The following is a 24,255-nucleotide window of genomic DNA, read 5'->3' on the forward strand; positions in this document are numbered from 1 at the left end:
CTCCAACGATTCCGGTAGATGTTCTCTCTCGGAACCCTGGAAAGAGTTTTGAGACATCTTGAAGGTTTTTTCGGAATTCACTTGAAAACTACTGGAGGATTTATATTGGAATACCTGCTATTTGTTAAAATTCTGTTGGAAGCAATTCGCCCACAACTGTTGGACAAACAACCTTGGAATTTCTAAAGCACTTATCTCGTATTCTTACTTTTTTTAAAATGAATTCTCCTGGAATCCCAGAAGAGACTATCTTGGAGTTACAGAAAGGGATCCTGAAAAGATTTTTTTTTTGTAATTGCACTTGGAATAATCTAGAAATTTCATGAGGAATAATCTTGAAAGGAATTCTCTTGAAATTATAAGAGATCTTCATCTTCTATGGCTCTACATTCCTCAGTTATTAATTTAAAGCATTTCTATGCCCGCCATTGTATGAGTATGTAAATATCTTGTGTGGCAAGTACAATGGATGGCAGTTGAGAATGTTTCCCATCCGAAAACATCCTAAAATTTCTCCTGGATTTCCTGCTTGCATTTCTTCTATAATACACCCAAAGTTCTTACAGGAGTTCCTAGAACATCCCTCCCGCAGTTTCCTCAGGAATTCTTCAAAAAGTTTGGAGTTATGAAGTTACTATTAAAGTTCTTCTAAGAACTGAAGTTCCTATAAAAATCCGTCTCAAGTTTCTTCTGGAACTTTTCCAGGAATGGCTACTAGAGTTTCTCCAGGAGTTTCTTTTGGAGTTCCTCCATGAATTCCTGCATGAATTTTTCTTGGAGCTCCTCAAGGAATTCCTTCTGTATTTTCTTTCAATAAGCTACTCCGTGTAATCCTCCTGGAATTCCTTCTGCATTACCACCGGAAATACCTTTTTAGTAATTTCGTCCGGATTTCCTGAAGGAATTCAAGGAGGGATTCACGAAGGGATTCCAGTAGGAGTTCCTGGAAAAACTCCAGAAAGAACACCTGGAGGAACTTCAGACAAAATGATTGGAGTAGCCCCAGGAGGAATTTCTGGATGAACTTCAGAACGAATTTCTCATGAATTTCCAGGAGGAACTCCGGGATGGAACTACAGAAGTACTGAGGGAGCTACAGGTGGAGTACTGAAGGGAGCTACAGAAAGAGGATGGGAGTAATTCCTGAAGGACCTTATGGAGGATTAACTAGAGAAACTCGGAAAGATTTTTCTGGAGCAATTCCTGAAAGAACTACAGTAGACATTCCTGGAAAAACTATTTGGAACACCAGAGGAACTCCAGGAGGAATTCCTGGATGAACTCCAGAAAGAATTTCTAAAGGAACACCTGGATAAATTCCTTGAAGAACTCCAGGAGGAATTTCTTGAGAAACTCCAGAAGGAGTCCCTTGAGGAACTCCAGGAAGAATTCTTGGATAATCTTCAGGATGAATTCCTGAAGGAATTCCAAAAGAAATACATGGAGTAAGTCCAGAAGTAACTTCCGAAGGAGGAACTTCGAAGGAATTTCTGGTGGATCTTCAAGATATATAGTTTGAGGAACTCCAGAAATTTTTTTGGAGGAGCTCCAGCAAAACCACCTGAGAAACTCTGGAAGGAACTCCAAGTGGAATTTCAGGAGGAATTCCTTGATGGAGCTACAGGATGCATCCTGAAGTAAATCCAGTAGGAATTCCTGTCGGAACTTTAGGAGGAACCTAGAGGAACTTCAGAACAATCTTCCCGAGGAATTCCAGGAGGGTTTCTGAAAGAACTACAGAAGGAGTTCCTGGGAGAGCTCCAGATAGAACTACTGGAAAAAAATCACAAGAAATTCTTGAAAGAACTGCAGAAAAAAAACCTTGAAAGAGAAGGAGTTCCTTGAGGTACTCCAGGAGGAATTTTTTTAGCACTCCAAGAGGAACTTCAGGAGGAATTCCTGGAAGAATTCCATAATGGAGCTACAGAAAGAGCTACTGAATACATCCTGGAGAAAATCCAACAAAAAATCCTGTCGAAACTTGTAACCGTTCGGTTCCAATATATACTTGCTGGCTCCACCACAAGTCCTTTTTACCCATATTCCCCTCTAAATATGACCAATAAAAATAAACAATAATTCATCTCACTCTCATTGTGAACAAATGTCAACATGAAAGTGTATTGTGTAGATTTTGTTCACTCATACCACAAGATTGACATTTGATCGGATTCGAGCAGTTTGAGTTTTTTCTAAGAACGAGCACAACCTTATGTTGTCGTCATGCTCGCCCACAGATGGTGCCACAATACAACAGTGTGCGCAAACAGAAAAGCATTAACATAAATGCAAATGGCCAATTTTATGCGAAATGGCATTATAAAAGAAGGCCGATTTCAAAGGAACTCCTCTTTTCTGATTGTGATCCTCCAAAGTAATTGTAGTGCGCGCGTGTGTAGATTTTAATTTGTGAGGTATAATTGTTATAAATGCATATGCACACGATGCATAAACTTTGCAGCCTCCCGCGGAATGGTAGTCCGAAGCACTTTCTTCCCCCGTAAGAATATCCACAAGGCCACATGGAAATCACCTAATCAAGTAACGGAAAACCAAATCGACCACGTTCTAATCGACGGTAAATTCTTCTCCGACATCACGAACGTACGCACTTACTGCAGTGCGAATATTGAATCCGACCACTACCTCGTCGCAGTATGTCTGCGCTCAAAACTCTCGACGGTGATCAACACGCGTCGGAGTCGTCCGCCGCGGCTTAACATTGGGCGGCTACAAGACGGTAGACTAGCCCAAGACTACGCGCAGCAGCTGGAAGTGGCACTCCCAACGGAAGAGCAGCTAGGCGCAGCATCTCTTGAAGATGGCTGGAGAGATATTCGATCCGCCATTGGAAGCACCGCAACCGCTGCACTAGGCACGGTGGCTCCGGATCAGAAGAAACGACTGGTATGACGGCGAATGTGAGCAGTTAGTTGAGGAGAAGAATGCAGCATGGGCGAGATTGCTGCAACACCGCACGAGGGCGAACGAGGCACGATACAAACGGGCGCGGAACAGACAAAACTCGATTTTCCGGAGGAAAAAGCGCCAGCAGGAAGATCGAGACCGTGAAGAGACGGAGGAACTGTACCGCGCTAATAACGCACGAAAGTTCTATGAGAAGTTGAACCGTTCACGTAAGGGCCACGTGCCACAGCCCGATATGTGTAAGGACATAAACGGGAACCTTCTTACGAACGAGCGTGAGGTGATCCAAAGGTGGCGGCAGCACTACGAAGAGCACCTGAATGGCGATATGGCAGACAACGGTGGCGGTATGGTAATGAACCTAGGAGCACGCGCGCAGGACATGCGACTTCCGGCTCCGAATCTCCAGGAAATCCAGGAGGAGATCGGCCGGCTGAAAACAACAAAGCCCCTGGAGTTGACCAACTACCAGGAGAGCTGTTTAAACACGGTGGTGAAGCACTGGCTCGAGCGCTGCACTGGGTGATTACCAAGGTTTGGGAGGATGAGGTTCTGCCGCAGGAGTGGATGGAAGGTGTCGTGTGTCCCATCTACAAAAAGGGCGATAAGCTGGATTGTAGCAACTACCGCGCAATCACATTGCTGAACGCCGCCTACAAGGTACTCTCCCAAATCTTATGCCGTCGACTAACACCAATTGCAAGAGAGTTCGTGGGGCAGTACCAGGCGGGATTTATGGGTGAACGCTCTACCACAGACCAGGTGTTCGCCATACGTCAGGTATTGCAGAAATGCCGCGAATACAACGTGCCCACACATCATCTATTTATCGACTTCAAAGCCGCATATGATACAATCGATCGGGACCAGCTATGGCAGCTAATGCACGAAAACGGATTTCCGGATAAACTGATACGGTTGATCAAGGCGACGATGGATCGGGTGATGTGCGTAGTTCGAGTTTCAGGGCCACTCTCGAGTCCCTTCGAAACCCGTAGAGGGTTACGGCAAGGCGATGGTCTTTCGTGTCTGCTATTCAACATCGCTTTGGAGGGAGTAATACGAAGGGCAGGGATTGACACGAGTGGTACGATTTTCACGAAGTCCGTCCAGTTATTTGGTTTCGCCGACGACATTGATATCATGGCACGTAACTTTGAGAGGATGGAGGAAGCCTACATCAGACTGAAAAGCGAAGCTAAACGGATTGGACTAGTCATCAACACGTCGAAGACGAAGTACATGATAGGAAGAGGCTCAAGAGAGGTCAATGAGCCACCCACCACGAGTTTCTATCGGTGGTGACGAAATCGAGGTGGTTGAAGAATTCGTGTACTTGGGCTCACTGGTGACCGCCGATAACGATACCAGCAGAGAAATTCGGAGACGCATAGTGGCTGGAAATCGTACGTACTTTGGACTTCGCAAGACGCTTCGATCGAATAGAGTTCGCCGCCGTACCAAACTGACTATCTACAAAACGCTTATAAGACCGGTAGTTCTCTACGGACACGAGACCTGGACGATGCTCGTGGAGGACCAACGCGCACTGGGAGTCTTCGAAAGGAAAGTGTTGCGTACCATCTATGGTGGGTTGCAGATGGCGGACGGTACGTGGAGGAGGCGAATGAACCACGAGTTGCATCAGCTGTTGGGAGAACCATCCATCGTTCACACCGCGAAAATCGGAAGACTGCGGTGGGCCGGGCACGTAGCCAGAATGTCGGACAGTAATCCGGTAAAAATGGTTCTCGACAACGATCCGACGGGAACAAGAAGGCGAGGTGCACAGCGGGCAAGGTGGATCGATCAGGTGGAGGACGACTTGCGGACCCTCCGCAGACTGCGTGGTTGGCGAAGTGCAGCCATGAACCGAGCTGAATGGAGAAGTCTTTTATGTGCAGCACAGGCCACTCCGGCCTTAGTCTGATGATAAATAAAAATTGTTATAAATCCTCAAATATGGTGAAGTTTCTAATTCTTTGTGGTGTCTTTTCTCTAATAAATTAGGATCAGCTAGTGCAACAAAAAGCTGCAAAAATGCGTCTGATATTTGTTAGTTTTGTTAGTCCATTAAAAATATAATTGTTAAGTGTTAGTATGGTTAGTATTTGTTAATTTCTAAATCCAAAACCTAAGACTAATACACATTAAAATCTAGTAATATGATACGCAATAACGGACGAAACAAAAGAAGGCGTTAAAAGAGTGTTAAAAATCCAAGAAAAAGGTAATTATATACAAGAAAAGGAAAAAAGAGTGAGGTTAGGTGAAGTGACGTTACGGGGGACTAATTCTTGATGGCCAGGTCCATGACAAGGGGCCTTTTTCTTTATGTTCATTTCGAATTTCCTGTAGTGCAGTGGAGGTGATTTCCGGAAGATAGTGCGATTCACGGGCAAAGTATATTCCGACGCTACAGCCGCCGTTCAGTTCTGTGGGCACAGCCGTGGTCGCATTCTCACGTGGTCACGTGGATCGGCCCTGTTCATCGTCCGCTTGCATCAGGCCGCCATCTTCCAATGCCCGCCGAAATCCACATAGCCAAACCAGGATCGCTCGACGTTTCCGTCTTTCAACCATCGCCGCAGTCGATCGGCTGTTCCAATCGGGCCTCGATCCCTGATCGGCCAAGACAAGTCGTCATCGCCGCGTGCCGTCTATGACGATCAGCGATTTCCTCGATGCTATCCGCCATCACGATTTCCTCGAAGCCACCAAACTGTCAGCTACCACCACCAGGATCCGGATCCCAACGAAACAAACCAAGCAAGTACCCCTAATATGTGACGTCACTCAATAAATATGTAAAATGTAAACTCTTCAGGTAGCTGTTTATTAGAAAGAGCACCCCAGAGTAATAGGTCTTTCACCATAGTTGCTTTGCCTCGTTCTCCGGGTTCATAAAGGGACCATCAAGCCTCGACTTTCGTGGATCTTAAGTTAATTTAGTTTACTCCCCCCTTTTGTATAGTGTTCTGTTTGCCTGCCCTCCGTACAAGTGACCTCCGTGGGTAGAGGTTCATTATAAATTGACTCCTGCTCGAAAAGAACATTTGCCACTTGTATATGGTGTACGAAATGTGTCCAACGACCCTAAGATCCAATCCCCATGAGTTAGCGAGTTTCAAACTTCAGCAGAAATTCCTAGAGGAACTTCAGAACAATTTTCTTGAGAAACTCCAGGAGGATTCCTGGACGAACTTCAGAAGGAATTCCAGAGAAAACTCTAGGAAGAATTTCAGAAGGAATTCTTGGAAGATCTTCAGAAAGAATTGCTGGAAGAACTCCAGAATTAAATTGTGGAAGTTCGTCTAGGAAGAATTTTTTGGGGAAGCTTCAGAGGGAATTCTTTGAGAAACTTCAGAAGGAATTCCAGGCAGATTTTCTGAAGGAATTCCAGGAGGAGCTCGAAGGAATTCCTGGAGGAACTCCTGAAATAATTCCTGTAGGAACTCCAGGAGGAATTTCTTACAGGACTCCAAGAGGAATTCCTGGATGAACTTTCGAAAGAATTTTTGAAGAAACTCCAGGAGCAAATTCTTGAGGGACTGTAGGAGGAATTCCTGAATGCGTCTCAAAAGAAATTCCTGAAGGAACTTTAGGAAGAATTTCTTGAGGAAATCTAGAGAAATTTCTAAAGCAACTCCATTTGGAATTCCTCGATGAATTAGAGAAGAAATTGCTGAAGGAACTCTTGGAAGGTTTCTTGTGAATTTCCAGAAGGAATTGCTTGAGGAACTCCAGAAGTAATTTCTTGAAAATCTCTATTAGGAACTCGAGGGGGAATTCTTTGAGGAACTTCAGAAGATATTCTTAAAGGGACTACAGGAGGATTCCTTGCGGAACTTCAGAAGGAATTCTTCATGGAACTTCAGAAGGAATTTCTGGACGAACTGCAAAAGAAATTCCTGGTGAAGGAATTATTTAAGAAACTTGAGGAGGAATTTTAGAGAATCTCCTGGAGTAATTCCTGAAGGAACTTCAACAGGAATTCTTGGAAGAAATCCCAGAAGGAATTCCTGAAGGAACTCCAGGAAAAATTCTTGAAGCACTACTGGAGGAATTCCTGGAATTTTCCTGAGGAACTCGTTGATGAACTCAAGGGGGATTTTTTGAGGTACTCCAGAATGAGTTTCTTGTTGAACTCCAGGAAGAAATTCCTTGAGGAACCTCAGAATTTTCTTTTGAGGAACTCCTGTAGGAATTTCTCGAGGAACTCCAGGAAGAATTCTTTGAAGAACTTTATAAGGGATTCCTGGAATAACTTCAGAAGGAATGGAGTCAAGCTCCTGGAGGAACTTCAGAATGAAATCTTTGAAGAACTCCAGATTCAATTGTTTGGATGAACTCCAGAAGGAACTCCAGGAGGAATTTCTCGAAGAACTACTGGAGAAATTCCTGGAAAAGAAGAAATTCCTGAAGGAACTCCAGAAGGATTTTTTTGAAGAACTGCTGGAGAAATTACTGGATGACCTAGAAAAGAAATTTCTCGAGGATCTTCAAGAGAAATTCTTGAAGGAATTTCAAGAGGAATTTCTCGTGGAGCTCCAGAAGGTATTTCTTGAGGAACTCCACGAGGAATTTCTTGTAAAACTCCAGGAGAAATTTCATCAGGAACTCAAGGAGGAGTTCTTTGAGGAACTTCGAAAGGATTTCCTTGAATAACTTCAGAAGGAATTCCTGGTGGAGGTCGCAAAGGAATTTATGGAAGAACTCCTGGATAAATTCATTGTGGAACTTCAGGAAGAATTTATTTACTCCCGAAGGAATTACTGAACGAACTTCAGAAGAAACTCTTTGAGAAACTCCAGGAGGGATTTCTGAACGAACTTCAAGAGAAATTCCTTGAGGAACTCGAGAAGGAATTTCTTGAGGAACTTCAGATGGAATTCCTGGAAGAACTTCAGAAGGAATTCCTGGTGGAGCTCTCGAAGGAATTCTTGGAGATACTCCTTCATGAATTAATGGAGAAAGTTTAGGAGGAATTCCTTGAATAGCTTCAGAAGGATTTTTTGGAAAAACTCCAGGAGGAATTCCTTGAGGAACTTCTGGAAGAACTTTAGAAGGAATTCCTAGAAGAACTTCAGAAAAAAATACTAAAATAACTTCAGAAGGAATGGAGTGGAGCTCCCGAAGGAATTCCTGGAGGAACTTCAGTAGAAACTCCAGGAGGGATTTCTGAACGAACTTCAAGAGAAATTCTTTGAGGGACTCAAGGAGGAATTTCTTAAAGAACTTCATATGGAATTCCTGGTGGAGCTTTCGAAAGAATTCTTATAGATACTCCAGGTGGAATTTATTGTGGAACTCCAAGAAGGAATTCTAGGAGGAATTCCTTGAAGAGCTTCAAAAGGAATTTTTAGGGAACTTCAGGAGGAATTCCTTGAGGAACTTCCAAATGAATTACTGGAAGAACTTGAGAAGGAATTTCTAGTAGAACTTCAGAAGCAATTACTGGAAAAACTTCAGAAGGAATGGAGTGGAGCTCCCGAATGAATTCCTGCAGGAACTTCAGAAGAAACTCTTTGAGAAACGCCAGGAGGGAATCCTGAACGAACTTCAAGAGAAATTCCTTGAGGAACTCAAGGAGAAATTTCTTGAGGAACTTCAGATGGAATTACTGGAAGAACTTCAGACGGAATGGAGTGGAGCTCCCGAAGGAATTCCTGGAGGAACTTTAGAAGAAACTCTTTGAGGAACTGCAGGAGGAATCTCTTAACGAACTTCAGAAGAAATTCCTTGAGGAACTCATGGAGGAATTTCTTGAGGTATTTCAGAAGGAGGATCTTCAGAAGGAATGGAGTGGAGCTCCCGAATGAATTCCTAAATGAACTTCACAAGGAACTCTTTGGAGGAATTCCTGGAAGAACTCCAGAATTGATTTGTGGAAGTTCCATTAGGAAGGATTTTTTGGAGGAGCTCCAGGAGGAATTCATTGAGGAACTTCAAAAGGAATTTCAGGCGGAATTTCAGAAGGAGTATTTGGAGTAACCTGGAACCTGAATGAACTAAAGAAGGAATTCCTGAAGGAACTCCAGGAGAAAATTCTTGAGGGACTGTACGAGGAATGCCTGAATGCGTCCCAGAAGGAATTCCCAAAGGAACTCTAGTAGGAGTTTCTTCAGAAACTCCAGGATGAATTCTTGGAGAAACTCCTGGAGGAACTTCAGAAGGAATTCTTTGTGGAACTTCGGAAGGAATTCCTGGAAGAGCTTCAGAAGAAATTCCTGCTGAAGAAATTATTTGAGGAATTCTATGACGAATTCCTGAAGGAACTCTTTTAGAAACTCCTTGAGAAACTCTGGGAGAAAATCCAGAAGAAATTCCTGAAGAAACCCCAGGAGGAGCTTCTAGAGGAACTCCCGGAGAATTCTTGAGGGAATTTCAGAAGGAATTCTTAGAGGAATTCTTTGTTGAACTCCAGGAGGAATCCCTTGTGGAACTCCAGGAGGAATTCTAGGAAGAACTTCGGAAGGAATTCTCGAAGGAACTCCAGGAGAAATTTCTTGAAGGAATGCTGGACGAATTCCTGGATGAACTAAAGAAGAGATTTCTTGAGAAACTACAAGAGGAATTTCTGGAGGAACTTCAAGCAGAATTCATTGTGGAACTCCAGGAAGAATTCCTTGAGGACCTTCAGAATTTTTTAAGGAACTCCTGTAGGACTTTCTTGAAGAATTCCAGGAGGAATTCTTTGAGGAACTTCATAAGGAATTCCAGGAAGAACTTCAGAAGGAATCCTGAAAGAAGGAATGGAGTCAAGCTCCTGAAGGAATTCCTGGAGGAACTTCAGAAGAAATTCTTTGAAGAACTCCAGGTTCAATTCCTGGATGAACTCCAGAAAGAATTCCTAAAGGAACTCCAGGAGGAATTCCTGAAGGAACTCCAGGAGGAATTTCTCGAAGAACTGCTGGAGAAATTCCTGGATGAACTAAAGAAGAAATTCCTGAAGGAACTCCAGGAGGATTTTTTTGAAGAACTGGTGGAGTCATGGATTGTGGATTAAAGTCATGCTACTCTCATACAATAGTCCTGGCCTGTACCACTTATGAATTTTTGCGAAATGGTCAATGCTAATGCTAATATTCCTAAAGAAGTTTATACCAGAACTTCTGAAAGCATTTCTTTGAAAAATTTGGAAAATCCCTTATATAACTTTTTTGAGGGTTCCTAAAATAATATCTTGAGGATCCCCTCTTCGATTTTTTTGGAAATTCTGCTCACAAAATTGCTGGAATATCTACAAGAGAAATATCTGGAGATCATCCGGATGAATTAACGGAGAAGCTTCCAGGTTATTTTTTTTTCGTCCAGGTAATTCCAAAAATACTTCTTGGAATGCTTTATATTTCATCTGAATTTTTAAAATATCCCTCATGAGTTTGTCGACAATTTCTTAAAACTTTCAGGTAAATTTCAATTTTATAACAGCAATTCGCTAGCTTCAAATAATCCAAGAGTACCTATTTTGAAGAATCACTCGCAAACTACCTACCTACCTTACCTACCTAAACAATCTTTATTAAATTTTATATGTTCCATAGAAACTATCGGATCTGCTGTATCAATTCATGTGTTCAGTGCTGTTAGAAGATTTGAAGGAAATTGCGGAACGATGTCCAGCTGTGTCATCATTAAAATAGATTGGGGGAAAATATTTGTATCACATTATAAACCTTTGTTTTATTGTGTATAATTGTTGTTACATTTGTTCACCTGATTTTTTTTCCTCACCATACCTGTTCTGGTTCCGCTTCGAATATTGTATATGGTCCGAACACCTCCTACATTATCTTTATCCACTCGCATTAGCACTATGGCAGCTACCTGGGTCTGGCCGGAGTTCAATTTTGAACTGCATCAAGTATAATTTCATACTGGAATGATCTCCCGTAGGAACGGTATATTATCATATAGCCAGGACCGGGATCCAAACAGCTGACAGCGAGCTGTCTTCTCTCTCTCAGGTCATGACCGTCCTAATCAGGGGATCTGCGCATCGGTCATGACTGGCTTTCCATCGGATCTTTTGGATGGTCATTCGATCACTCATTCCTTCTCAGTGATGCAGTTGCCGTTGGCCAGGACCGGGATCCAAACAGCGGTCGTGACCGTCCTTTAATCAGGGGATCTGTGCACCGGTCATGACTGTCTTTCCGTCGGGTGATCACTCATTACCGTCACTCGTTTCTTCTCAGCGATACAGTTACCGTTGGCCAACGGGATCTTTTCCAAGTTTCCTTGTTGCTTGACGATACAAACCTGGGGGTAACTAGAACCAGGTCTCGACGAGGATTTGCCGGATTTTCACTTCCAAAAGTAGCTCGCAGATTTATTAAAAACTTTTGTTTTGATTTTACTGTCTGACGTTTCTAAGATGTGGAAAGAAGTGTGAAGAAGTGTGCGTGATATAAATTATACAGTACGCAGCCAATAAACTGAAATCTAGGATTATCTTTAATACTCCGAAATCGGCGTATTAAAGTTAATACCGGTATCAAAATCGAGGATAATACTGCTTGATGCTTATCAAAATCGAGGATAATACTCGATTGGCGTATTATCCTCGTTGGTGCTTACCGCCATTAATAACTGATGAGTGGTTGAATGCCCATGGCGGAAACCAAATTGCTCATCAGCAAAAATAGAATTGTCATTAATATGAACCATCATTCTATTTATTATAATCTTTTCAAACAGTTTGCTTATTGAAGAAAGCAAACTGATTGGGGGATAACTAGAAGCCCCGGCTTCTAAATTGGAACAACTTTGGCGTTTTTCCATTTATCTGGAAAGTATGCCAATTGAAAACATTTGTTAAATAAATTAACCAAAAAGGATAAAGAGCTCTCAGGAAGTTTTTTGATAAGTATGTAGAAAATACCATCATCACCCGGTGCTTTCATATTTTTAAATTTTCTAGTAATAGATCTCACTTCATCCAAATTAGTTCCCAACGAAGGGTCAAAAACATTATCTTGGTTGAGAATGTCTTCGAAGCTTCGTGTAACCTGATCCTCAATTGGACTAGTGAGACCTAGACTAAAATTATGGGCACTCTCGAACTGCTGAGCAAGTTTTGAGCCTTTTCGCCATTTGTTAATAGAATTTTATTTCCCTCTTTAAGCGCTGGAATTGGCTTTTGAGGTTTTTAAGAATTTTCGTTAATTTCCAAAATGGTTTCGAACTGGGATCCAACATCGAGACATTATTCTCAAAGTTGGTATTTCTCAGAATAGCGAAACGTTTTATAATTTCAATTTGCAAATCTCGCCAAATAACTTTCAACGCGGGATCGCGAGTTCTTTGGTATTGCCTTCGCCTCACATTTTAAGACGGATCAGTAGCTGAAGATCGTCGTCAATAATAATGGAGTTGAATTTAACTTCACATTTCGGAATTGCAATGCCTCTGGCTTCGACAATTAAATTTGTCAAAGATACGAGAGCATTATCAATATCACTTTTGGTATCGAGAGGAATATCAACATCAAAATTCCTATCGATATACGTTTTGAGAGAAATCCCAATCAGCTCTATGATAATTAAAAGTAGAGCTGATTGGATTATAAATGGCTTCTTGTGAGATTTCAAACGTCACAGGAAGGTGTTCAGAGTCAAAGTCAGCATGAGTTACCAATTGGCCACAAAGCTGACTAGAATCCGTTAAAACTAAATCAATTGTAGAAGGATTTCGACTGGAAGAAAAACAAGTAGGGCCTTTGGGATATTGAATAGTATAATATCCCGCAGAACAATCTTCAAATAAAATTTTGCCGTTGGAATTGCTTTGAGCATTATTCCATGAACGGTGTTTGGCATTGAAGTCACCAATTACGAAGAATTTTGATTTGTTGCGAGTCAGAATGAAGAAGATCAGCTTTCAACAAATTCTTTTGCTGCCCATTGCATTGAAAAGGCAAATAGGCTGCAATAATGGAAAATTGACCAAAATTTGTTTCAACAGAAACTCCCAAAGTTTCAAAAACTTTGGTTTCAAACGAAGAAAATAATTTATGTTTGATACGTCTATTAATGACAATGGCGACCCCACCACAGGCGCTGTCAAGACGATCATTTCTGTAGATAAAATAATTTGGATCTCTTTTAATGGAGAGTCCGGGCTTTAAATAAGTTTCTGTTATAATGGCAATATGCACATTATGAACTGTTAGGAAGTTGAATAATTCATCTTCCTTACCCTTTAGAGAGCGGGCATTCCAATTTAGAACTTTCACACAATTATTTAGATCCATTAAAACGGAGTCCGATAACAATTTTTTGTGTGTACTTTATACCAACCTGAACAGCTTCTGGTATGGTATTTGCTTTGAACATTGCATCAATCATGTGATGCAATTGTTCAGTTAAAAAATCAAAATCGAAGCAGTCATGCTACCTGAATCGGCAACATGACCATTATTTTCCGTTGGGACATGAGTATAAACCTCATTTTGAGAAGAGAAATTTTGTCTACCAGCAGCGATGTTTGCAAACGTAGGTACATTCGAAAAATTGGAATTTACTGAAGTGCTCGCTACCCGTTGACGAGCGGCAAAATTTGTTTGTGAATTGTAGTGGGTATGAATTGCTCGACCGGTAACTGGTTTCGAAATTTGAGCGTTTGTTCTACCCGTCGAATCTGGGATCCTATTGGAATTTTTCGTCATCAATTTTGCTCCGGAATTCAAAACTTTTTTGCGTGAAGGGCATTCCCAGAAATTGGATTTATGAATTGCCCCCACAATTGACACATTTTAATTTATTGGAATCTTCTCTCACAGGATATGCGTCCTTGGCGTGAGAGGTTCCACCACAAATCATGCATTTAGCATCCATGTGACAATGTTGACCCCTTCTGGCACTTACGGCACTGGGTGGGGTTTTGGAAATTTCCCCCAGGCCTGCGGAAATGTTCCCATGTAACACGGACATGAGACATAATACAGGCCTTTTCCAAACTTTTCATATTATTTAGTTCACTTTTGTTAAAATGAACTAAATAAAATTCTTGAGAAATGCCCTCTGGGAAGTACCAGAGTGGGATTTCTTTTCATCTTAATTACTTGGAGTGGTGAAAATCCAAGTAATTGAGAAATTTCAATTTAATCTCATCCAGTGATTTGTCATCACTGGGGAGACCTTTCAAGACGACTTTGAACAATCGCTCAGTTTTGTCGTCGTATGTGAAGAATTTATGGCGCTTCTCAGTTAAATACTGAAGAAGACGTTTGCGATCGTCAAAGGATCCCGGCAAAACGCGGCAGTCACCTACCCTGAAATGAAACCTTGATCCCCTGAAGGTTACTCAAAATTTCATTCCGGAAGCCAGAAAACTCGGCAACAGATACCACAATTGGCGGAATCCTTTTTTTTGCATGAATCGAATCACCTGGGCTAGAGGTATATTCGATTTGCTCAATTTCATCATTAATCAAATCGAACTGATTGCTCAGTTCGATTGGAGAAGAATTATTTCCGATATTAGAGTTAGAAGGAATATCTGAATTCTCCAGCTTCCTTCTATTTTTCCGCGCTTTGGCAGGACGGTCTTGAAACCTTGTTTCTTTTGAAGGAAGTGGAGAATTCAGAGACCCCCTCTTACTCTTGTTTTTATTAATGCTCATGGCTGAGCGTGGAGACGTGACCTTCTAAGAGGTTTTTTCCAGAACGGTGTCCCTGCAGGATTACCACCGCTTGTCGGAATTTTACTTCCGCAAACGGGTCCAACGTAAAACGAAGGCACGGGTCCTTGCAAAGATCGTAACGGGATCAGTGGGTACAAATAGCGCTAAGAAGCACCGTTGAAATTAAAATAGCTTCGGGTAGTATTAAAAACTTCCTTCCGCAAAGAGAGAAAGAACCGCACAGCACGAAAGCACGATGCGGTCTAGTATTATTATAGTCTTCTTTTCATCTAGTAGTCTATCACTGTCGTTTGGCATTCCACTTCTCAGTAGACATCTAGGATATGATGTGACAATTCAATTGAGACTGCCTTGTTGTTTTTTAAGTCGGTTGCTCTGACGAGGTGGTCGCCAGTGCAGCCAAAGTAATTTGGTACAAAATCTTCCAAATATCATGTATCAAAAGTTGATGTTTTTCTTTCCGTTCCATCCATATAGTATTTTGCTTAATATCAACTTTACAAACCTGCAACACGGCCAATCTAACAACAAGTAATCGATTGTCATTTTCAACCAATCAGCAACCGGTACGATTGTGACAGCAAATCGGTACGATTTTGACTGACTACTTGGCACATCTTATCTTAGGTAGACATGAAAGCGCATTTTTTGAGTAATTCTTGAGTCATTTTCAGTAAATTTAGAAGAATACTTAAAATTAATCTGAAGGGTTTCATGGTCGGAAATTTTATTGTTCTTATCACTAGACACGTGTAATTCATTATCATTGCAGAATATTAAATCGATTATAGTTTGTGCTCTAATGGTACGCTTTGTGATTTCCTTAACCCTCTGATCTAAACCAAAACTCAAATAAACCAAATCAAAACCTTGCATAACATTGCGAAGATTTCTACTGTCTTTGGTATTCTTTCAATTTAAATTGAAATCACCTGCTATGAAGTTCATTCCTCTGTCGTCCAAAATTTTCTCAAGCCAGCTTCGTTTTAAGTATTGCAACAGTTCTAGTTCATTTACGCTTGGTGAATGGTAGATCAACCCATACACTCCTGTTTTAAGTCCTTTGACTACATGAACCAATTAAGTCCACACGTTGAATTATCAATAACTCTATATTTCACTGAATCGTGAATATTCATGATTAACCCTCCCGTATGTCTTGAAGACGATAAGCAACACAGCATGTTATAATTTCACCCCCGGCAGCGGGGGTGCTTAGACATCGGCACTCAGCTAACAGGATTGCGTTGGTTGTTTCTAAATTTTCGCGACAGATATTCTTCAAGCGTGGAGTGTCTCGACTAGTCTGCTGAGATTGTTTTAAAATGTTTTTACCATGTTTCTAATAGCTAAAACTAAAAACGCGATGGATTGTAAAACTAAACAAATTGCTTATGGACTAAAAAATACCAGGCAGTCTGGAAGTTACAGTAAGGCTTTTTTCCTTCCTGATGGTCCCGTAGGAGTTTCTGAACTCCACCACCACCCCATACGCTTCATTTGACGATGAGAGGCTTACAAGACAGTTTATGATATTTGATATTTTTTTTCTGGTTATGTTTATTATCACTTTATTCGTCATTTCTTCTATCTCTGCTTAGCTCCCGCGTATGTCCATCAATCGTTATCTTTATATCAAAGTATTGCTTTTCATATAGTCTGTGCATTTTTGTCTGAATCTCATCTCATTTGTTTCCATTTTCATTTCGTCTGGTAGCATGTTAAATAGTCTAAATCTCGAGCAACATATGATTAGGGCCGAAAAACCAACAAAGCTGAACCGAGAAAAATGAGGTTCAAATTTTCTATGACTAATTCAATTCATTTATTGAAGTAGAAACTCATTTCATTGCCAAAACCATGTCAATACTATACGTAAATGGTTATATTATAACAGCTGATCAAGATTAATTGAAAAACCATTCGAAATCTACAAAATTTCAGCTAAAACAAAAATCGCGCCGTTTACTCGCATCACCGGCAACACGTCTGGTTTTTAAGCCGTTTGCTCAAAGCTACTAACACCATCGGATTTGTTTAGATTTGTTAGCCAGAGCAGTTCTGCTATGCGATATATCGAAAACCTAGTAAGAATATACATTTTAAAATAACTTGAAGCCGAAATTTCTAAATAAACAATATAAAGTGAACGGCCTAAAAACCAAAGCAAACATTCCGCATGGTAGTTAAGGGCGCCAACAAAGGACTTAAAAACCACAACGGTGCAAATGGTTCATGAGACGTTCACTCAAAATAGCAATTAATGTGTTTCTTAAGAGATATCAAGTACGGAGTTTTAACTAGCATGAAGAATAATTTACAAAGCAATCGTTCATGCCAGAAAATCAAAAATCATGGTTTTGGTTTATAAGCCGTAATCATATGTTACGCGAGAAATCCTTTAAAAAATAGCGAATTTTGAGTTCCTGCCATTGTTAATTTCGGTAAGCGAAAGTCATTTACTTCAACAAATCAACCTATTTTTAATCCTGAAGACAAAGATCAGTGTTCGTAGAGTGATTCTTTCTTCTACTGATATCAATTGCAAAATGTTTCTCATTAGCCTACTTGGAGTTGTCCTATTGCACCCTAAAATCAGACGTATCGTTCTATTTTGCACAGTCTGCATTCTATTTTGTTGTTGTTTAGAGGCTAACAATAGTATCGAGGGGCAATATTCAAAGTGCGGAACAATCAATGTTTTATATAACATAACTTTGTTTTCAAACAAATGACTAGCACCTTCTATCTAACTCCTGGATAATATCTGACTGTAAAAATATGGAAACAGACAGCTTTCTTCTATAATATCACAACGAAAAATTTGGCCAAGCATTTTGGTATCCCACTCCGCGATTGTGAAATCCATATCCAACAAGCTTGGGGCGCCCTATACGTTTGTTGACCTGCCGGGAAGGAAGAGGAAGAAAATCAGAACCAAGTGACATGAATTTGGATCAGTAGGTTGTTCAGGGGCGTCTCGTGAACTTTTGGTACACCTGTTCTACCAGCCTACTAAAAAATATGCATCAAGCTGAGTGGTTTAGAATGAAAGTTGTGTATTTAAACTAATATTGCAAACTTTTCTTGTACAACGTAACCAAACATTAGAAAAAAAAACAATTTAAATAGAAATTATTTACAAAACAATAAACAGCTTATTAATCTCTTTCGTTCCAAAAATGTTTTAAATTAAGATGCACTTAAAATTTAAAACTCTCCTAAGTCGTCCGGAATCTAACTTGGTAACAGTTGACGATAACTGGATATTGCTCAAAATAGAGATCTTTCATGAGATCACCATTCGGGTGCACAGGACCCATCGCCTCTAGCATTTAAAAACTCTCACATATTTTGTTGTTATGAAAGAAATGTTATTAACCATTATTAGTATCATCATTTGATGCAACCCCAGATTGAGTCCACTGAAATGTTTTCGTTTAGTTTTTCAAATTTAGTGAAAACTATGCCTTTTTCTCTATGTAGATTGATGTTGATAAAAAAATTAATAATTCAATTTTATAATATTTTATAATAATCAAATTTTGATGTCTCTTTTGAAAACTCAAACATTAATTTAATATTATTCTTGATGCTGAATTGTTTATGATGCATAATCATCAGGAGAAAAAAGAAAAACAAACCGTTCCCAATCATCAAAGTATGAACGAAAGCGTGCGCGGTGCGCCTTTCGGCAAAGCACAGCCCGACACTCCGACCGAGTCTAACCGAAGGTACGTCGCGTCGTTGATTGTTCTCGCAGCGCGTCGAACGGGTTGGACTCCTGCGCAACACAGCAGAACTTGCATCTAAACGTGGCAGCTTCGCATTCGAAAGAGCATAATGTGAGGAAACGAAGCATAAGCTGGCAACGGTCTCGCTGGTTCTCCGCGCGCGGAGAACGAGTGAGCATACCGTCAGGTCGCCATTCATCGTGGGTGCACCAATCACCGTGGGATTCAAAGTAATTTTCATTATGTTTACAACATAGAGTAGAGTGGGGCAAGAGTACGCACTTAGTTTTCAATCGATCATGTGGCCCTTATGAAGCAAGCTTCTGCATATCAAATCAGTGTCGATGATTCATATACTCTTCCTTTATGTTGCCCAGTGGAAAACATATTGAAATTATTAAGATTCGTTTTAGTAGAACCCTTATTGCAAGACAAGTGAAAACGCACTCTTACCCCACCGGTGGGGTAAAAGTGCGCATCGGGTGGGGTAAGAGTACGCATTTATCCAATCATGTGCTTTAAGTATATATTAACACAAATAAGAGTTAATAACATTTAATTGATGTTTGGTGAGCATACATTAGGGAATGTTTAAAGATAACGTAACTCTTAAAGGGGGAGGGGGTCCTAAAAATGTGCACTTGCATACGAAAAACCATTGTTTTTTTTTTTTTATATAAGGTACACTGGGGGAAGTGGAAAAGGAAAAATCGATAGTGCATGTTTGAATTAGTGTAAAACCAGTTTAAATGATCTAAATGCATTCCATCAAAATGGGCTATCAAAAACAGTCAATTTTGCACCAACTGTGCGGTAATTCACACCATTTTGGTCGCTTGAAATTTATGGAAATAGATTTTAAAATTAGGAGTTATTTTTCCACTTACCTTTGTGGGATGGGGTAAGTGGAAAACCCATGTTACCTTGACCTTCCATAGTGATGAGTAGCTACATATAACTAAAATCAATACGATAATTGCTCTGAGTATCTATTGTGGAATAATTTCATCATCTTAACGGAATAGATCCTCAAGGAATTTCCGTAATAGCTAGGGGAGGGCTGGTTTTTCCTTCTCGAACACTAAGTGTAGGTAAAATCTATATGTTCGCCCCAAAGATGAACTTTTTAAAGGGAAAATGGGACTTACAGGGTTATAAACTAATCAACTTATTTTAACGAATTGAGATGATGTCTGTATGTGTGTATTTGTATGTATGTGTGTGCGCAAAGCACGTACAACATTATCAGCTATTCTTAAGCTCTTGTCCTTAACCAATTTGTTCGCAAAAAAAATGCATTCAACGGCAAAACTTGTTATGAATAAAAATTAATGTGAATTATACAATATATTTACCTATCAGTGCTATTTTTAACTTCCTTATACATTTTTTTCATATGTAAAACATGTGAAAGGCATCAATACCGATAGGTGGATTAATCAGGCATTTTCTCATTTATATTAGTCCAATCACCACTGGAGTCACAATGATAACAAAGAAGGAACATATTAAGATTCACAGCTATCGAAATAAACCCTAGAGGGAAGAAAAAATTGCGTGAGAAGAACATTATCCACTTTCCCCACAGTGTTTGATACCTGGGGTAAGTGTAAAATCTTTGAATTATTTGCTTTCTTGGTACAAACCACTACCAATTGAATGGGATTAGTTTAAGTGTGTTGTAACGGTCACCTGAGATATAAATTCACTTGAAAAAAGGACAATTGGTTCAAATAAGAATTGATTTTATGAATGCAAAAATCAACTTTTCGCGAAACCTAAAATTACAGTTCAAGCGTTAACCGTGTTAGTGTATGTATTATACAAATTTCAACATAGTGTTAGTGTGAGCATCAAAGTATACTCTTGCATAATGTTATGATGTGGTAAAAACAGTAAAGTATGTACAATTCCAATTTTTCGAGTCGCTTTTTACACTTACCCCCTTTTTCCACTTCCCCCAGCGTACCTTCTACAAAAAACTACAGAGGTAAAACTATATATCAGGTTTCGTGTGGCGTATACAAAGGCATTTTCCTTAAAGAAAGTCCACCAATCACGTAACGTAAAATTTGGCTATTTCATAACCCCTCCCCTCTGTCTTACACTGTTTGTATGAATCCTCTAAAAATTATATGGATCTCCACACATCTCTCAACCCCTCCCAGCCAAACGTTGCGTAGTTTATGAATGTTTCTTTTGATTAAATGAAATTATCATTTAGATGAAATTGTGTTTTCGTACTACACACTTAACTCATTTCACCGTATTCGGTAAATTTTACCGAAATCTCAACAGCAGAACTGTTCGGTAATTTATTTTACAGATTTTTTGTAATTTTTTCCATTGCTCAACTGTCAAAATCACCGAAAATCGGTTAAATTATTTACCGAACAGTTCTGCTGTTGAGATTTCGCTAAAATTTTACCGAATTCGGCGATTTATTTCAAGTGTGTATGTTTGTAGGTGTACAACAAGTCCTAATACAATGTCATTATTTCGCTTCAGTGCTTTGTTCGCTAAATCCTTTCTAACATCGCATTACTTCAACTTATCCTAAAAACTTGTGATAATTTCGAATTATGTCCCTTTTTTCTTAGTTGTGGATCTTTACGCTTTGGAAGAACTCTTATTTCGGCCGGAGATACGGGTTTGACATCATAACTTGAAGATTCATATGCGTACTCTTACCCCAGCCGTTCCTGCGTACTTTTACCCCACAGTCCCAAAAATTATTCAAGTAATGGTTTTGACTTCTTGGAAAACCAACCGGATTGGTGTTCTGTACCATAAAGTACTCTATACAATAGGTTATCGAAATGGTATAATGTTCACCTGATTGAACGTATATATGGTAATGAAATACTAGTTGCGGAAACCCAATTATTTTTAGCAAAATTACCAAAAAGTTATCTAACTCCATATCTCCCTTGTTGTTTATTCAAATCGTTTACAATTACACATGATAATAGTTGGCCAGAATACCTGTCAAACTGATGCAGTGCTGCTAGTTTATCTTTTTTAATTACTTCAAAAAATCGAAAACGTACTCTTACCCCACGCGCACTCTTGCCCCACTCTACTCTATTGAAAAATACTTTATTTCCTCATCAGCACCATTAAAGTTCGAAAGAATCTTCTCCGAGTAATTACTGTGAAATATTACTGTTCCAACAGCTGTTTTGACGTTAGAGTTTGTTAACATCCTGCGGCTGTTTGATTCCACCTTTGTTTTCAACCATCAAGTATAATCTAAGCTCGCTCAATATCAGTGGAAAAAGTGAATGTTTTATTGTTCTTTAACTCTTAATATCCTTGCAATTGAAGTGTCAGATTTGTATTTTGATTTTAAATTAAGCCGAAAATGTTGGTAACACTACATTCTCCACCAAATAAAAATGCACGGCGAATTGATCCCCCAGAAAATAACTGTGTCCATTCACCGGCCATCGAAATCGTGAGTACTATGAATGATACCGCCATAATTTTGTACAGGTTGAGCAGAAGCAATGGTTTTCCGGGGATGACTTGTTGGTCATAAGAGTTATGTAACGCTAATGAACATTGATTTCTGCATCTGCAATATAATTGTTTTGATTGATTATGTCCTTTCTGTGTTACACTAAAACACATAAACTTCACATGGTTAAACTTAACTAAATGAAAAACACGAATAACATTTCAAAATCAATGTTTTAATTCATATTTTAATAGATTTAAAGGAAAAATTCTTATGCACGGTGAATAGGATACCCATATATATCACTGAAAAATTATCTACATCCATCTATCTTGTCAAAAAGCAATAGTTTCTGATTTCTATTCGAATGAAAACAATTATTTGAAGTTCGTGAAGGTGTTCAAGAGTATAATTTTCAATTGAAATTATTTAGAGAGCTCTAAGATTTGCTAAATTGCCTAAAATGCACGGTGAATGGCGACTTGACGGTACCAAGGAGGAAATTATTTTAAAACTTTTGTCATGGCACAAGTCTTTAAATTTGACTTCTGGCAGCGCTGCTGTTGGTTCTTTATTATGAATCGTACGACTGGCAAAAGCTTTCTATGTGATGTGGTGTGGTGTTATCCGTCGGAGAAACACATATTTTGCTGCAATATTTTGACTGTACGCCAAGCATGTGGCGTTCAGTTGATCTGTCTACGCAATATTTAGTTTCGTTAGATATTAAACCATCATTGGAAATAACACGTGAAACTTTGTTTAAAAATGTCACTGGGTAATAATTTGCCCTAATAATTAATTGCTAAGAAATGAATTGTAAGGACATTAAGTTTTCTACTTCTGAGATAAAAATGGTTACCTGTTCCATGAACAGGTAGAACATATGGACGAGGCGCCTCTGAGGTGGTTAATTTTATAAATCGCAGCAAACCCCAAAAGCCGCGTCGGCGTGAATTCCAAAATCCGCGTAAAATTATTCCCCAGTGTATACGGTTTCCGACCTCAACTATAAGGTAGGAACAGGTAAATCTCTCTGTGGCCTAATAATATTAAACCATACCATGCCATGCCGGACATCTCCCAATAACGGAAACTTCTCAAAACTACCCTTGCAGAGTAGTGTACAAATTGTTGTGTACATGTAGTGTACTGTCTGATGATAAATAAATAATGTAGTGTACTGTACATGTTGTACAAAAGAAAGCTATCGAGATGTTTTTTCCCTGTATGGAATATCAGATCTTATGTTGTAAACTTTGTTCAAAATCTAAAACTGAACAAAAATGCCAAAAATTTTCATGTTTGGCCTTACTTTAGAAGGTTTAAATCAACAATATTATAATCAAACGAATGCATTCTGAAAATGTGGAGATGTTCAATATTAAGCATATTTTAACTAACCATCAGAAAGATATACAATGCAACTGTGGTTCAAAATCAAGTTCTGTATCCGGCAGCTATCCCCCGGGTCAAATCAAATCAAATAAGCTAATATAACACATTTTAATATCTACAGCCTACCAAAGGAGAATGGGCAAAAATGTATGGACTGTGGGCCATCGGTGTACACAGATGACCCATACCTTAGTTGAAAGATCTCGAAAAAACAAGAAAAAGTGTCTATGGGGTCAAAGTTGTACATGCTGGGAGAAAAAAGTTATGAAGCGAGTAAAATGTCGTTATTCGAAGCTTTCCAGTTCCTTCACATAAACCTAGATGGCTTTAAACGGTCTAGTCTTGGTGACCTGCCTCTAGTGGAGTAATGAGGGAATTCCATAGAAAAGGTTAGACTACTGAATGGAGAAATGTACATGTTGCAAAGGGCATCACCACTTTCTGAAGAGGAGAGAGGCGAAGCTGTTCAGCGAACAGTTTCAACTTGCTTTGAAGAAGCTTGCCCTTTGCGTTCTGTAAAAACCTCAAGAGGAACCCCTTGGTGGAATTCCGATTTGGCTAAGCTAAGGAAGCAGTGTAGAAGGAGTTGGAACAGACGCCATTCAGCAGGGACGGATTCTTTCAAGTTGGCTCGCGAAGCGTACAAGAAGGCTCTACGATCTGCTGAACGATTCGGCTGGAAAAACCTTTGCGCAAATCCAAAAAGCAAAAAGATCCAAGGATTTCCAAGTTGGCGAAAGTCGCAAGCCAAATGGCGACTACACTTCTGATGAAGAATCGTTAGAGCACTTATTTGATACGCACTTCTCTGGATGTGTCGATATAACATCTTCGGATGATCCTGATGTCTTTTCATGTAGCTATGGATCTTGGTCTCAAGCACGTAGAATCATAACTACTGAATCGATTTAATGGGCACAGTTTTGCTCCCTACAAATCTCCAGGGGAGGATGGGATTTATTTCGTTCTACTTCGGAGAGGTTTTGAGCATATCAAACATGTTTTGAAAAAGCTTTTAGTATGCAGTTTTTCTGCTGGGTATATTCCCATATCCTGGCGGGATGTCACTGTAAAGTTTATCCCAA

The 24,255-nt window shown here is 39.8% G+C and overlaps 1 protein-coding gene and 1 long non-coding RNA gene across 3 annotated transcripts in view; both read left to right on the top strand.

Annotated features, from left to right (window-relative positions):
- Window positions 1-24,255, top strand: part of LOC134211994 (SH2/SH3 adapter protein NCK1) — a 67,760-nt gene that overhangs the window by 27,530 nt on the left and 15,975 nt on the right. The window lies entirely within an intron of this gene.
- Window positions 2,113-5,747, top strand: LOC134216102 (uncharacterized). Of its 2 annotated transcripts, XR_009980486.1 has the most exons (3): window positions 2,113-2,414; window positions 4,939-5,158; window positions 5,237-5,747. It is a non-coding gene; the product is annotated as an uncharacterized LOC134216102 (long non-coding RNA). The 2 variants fall into 2 exon arrangements; XR_009980485.1 differs by lacking the exon at window positions 2,113-2,414 and having other exon boundaries at window positions 4,878-5,158.

The sequence above is a fragment of the Armigeres subalbatus genome, chromosome 2 (genome assembly GCF_024139115.2).
Source record: "Armigeres subalbatus isolate Guangzhou_Male chromosome 2, GZ_Asu_2, whole genome shotgun sequence".
Taxonomy (NCBI): Eukaryota; Metazoa; Arthropoda; class Insecta; order Diptera; family Culicidae; genus Armigeres; species Armigeres subalbatus.